Genomic DNA, 1,711 nt, shown 5'->3' with positions numbered 1-1,711 from the left:
GACCCTTCCCCCACCCACAGCCCCTGGAAAGTTCAAGGCAGGACTCTGCCAGCCACCTCAGGGGAATGGCAACTGGTTGCCCAACTGGTTGATTGGGAGACCCCTCCATTGCAAGATCCCACCCTATGGCACGAGTTTGGCTGTGCCCTGCAGTACCTGCACCATCCCCTCCCTGGGAGTAGGGGCAGTGAGCGTCCACACAGCATCCACAACCACATTCAGAGCCATCCAGGGACCAAGACAATCACGGGGTGAAGAGACTCAGGAGGATCAGGGGACGACTGGGGGATCCAGCCCCACCAGTTGTAATTTGCAGCCAATAAAGCCAGAGTCCTAGAAAGAGAGTCCCAGAGGGCCTTAGTTACAGGCGTGACCCTAAAACAGCCCATGCTTTAAACCACTAGTTTTCAAGTCCTCACGGCAGGGCATTGGGAAAAGTGTTCAACTCGCTATAATCGCGCCTCGGATTAACCTCATTGGCTACAATACTGTCCCTGTGCAAAGCTGGCTCAGAAGGCCTCTGTTTTGCTCTGGCGGCCTGGAAGGAAAAGGGGGAGGGACTGTTTTCAGGGCATGTTCAGGTGCCTGCAAAACCTAGTGCTTTGCACTCCCTCTAGCTACACCACTGATAGCATTTTATGTAAACCCCAAGAGGTTTGGGTGTTTCAGATGGTCCCCATCTGTGAATTGGGATGTGGATAGAACGGACATGCACATTCGGCTTGGAGCCCCAAGAAGGGCAGGCCAGGAGATGGATGTGTATGAGCCGGTCTCTCCTCAACGTGACACCTCTAATTTAACCACAGGATCGTGTTATCAGAATGAGGTTTGATTTCACAGCTTGATGAAATGATTGGTAGACCCCTAAGAATGTAGCCCCTCTGCAAGATTCTGGAATCCAAAAAGATGGGATATTGTCCTTTGAAAGAGGCTTCATTTGTCTATTTTATAGCTTTATTTCTTTTTTATAGACTTTTTTGTATTATATTTTATGTATCTTGCTGTTGTTAGCTGCCTTGGGTACCCTCTGGGGAGAAAGGCGGTGCACATATCGAGCAGATAAATAATAATAAATAACAAAGCAGCTGGCCTGAAACCCTGTACATCATGTCCAGTATTTCATAAGAACTTAAGAAAAGCCCTGCTGGATCAGGTCAAAGGCTCATCTAGTACAGTTTCCTATATCCCACAGTTGCCCACCAAATGCTTCAGGGAGCGCACAAGACAACAGACACGACCTGCATCCTAGTGCCCTCTCCTGCATCTGGCAATCAGAGGCAGCTTGCCTCTAAAACCAAGAGCCTGCACATACCTACTATGACTTGTTAACCTGTAATGAACTTCTCCTCCAGAAATTTGTCCAATCTCCTCTTAAAGGCACCCAGGCAAGATGCCATCACTACTTCCTGTGGAAAGAGTTCCACATGCTGGATAAATTTTTCTTTTCTCTGTCCTAACTCTCCCAACACTCAATTTTAGTAGATGTCCCTGGTTCTGGTGTTATGTGAGAGGGAAAAGAGCATCTCTCTATCCACTTTATCCTTCTCATGCATAATTTTGTATGTCTCAATCATGTCCCCCCCTCAGGCGCCTCTTTTCTAGGTTGAAGAAGCCCAAACACCGTAGCCTTTCCTCATAAGGAAGGTACCCCAGCCCAGCAATAATCTTAGTCACTCTCTTTTGCACCTTTTCCATTTCCACTGTGTCCTTT

The 1,711-nt window shown here is 48.0% G+C and overlaps 1 pseudogene; it reads right to left on the bottom strand.

The window, feature by feature from the left end:
* Positions 1 to 392: 392 nt before the first annotated feature.
* Positions 393 to 506, bottom strand: LOC136638366 (U4 spliceosomal RNA; annotated as a pseudogene).
* Positions 507 to 1,711: the final 1,205 nt, after the last annotated feature.

Source organism: Tiliqua scincoides, chromosome 1 (genome assembly GCF_035046505.1).
Source record: "Tiliqua scincoides isolate rTilSci1 chromosome 1, rTilSci1.hap2, whole genome shotgun sequence".
Classification (NCBI taxonomy): Eukaryota; Metazoa; Chordata; class Lepidosauria; order Squamata; family Scincidae; genus Tiliqua; species Tiliqua scincoides.
Note: the sequence above shows the minus strand (reverse complement) of the source record. Positions and strands in the feature narration are given on the sequence as shown.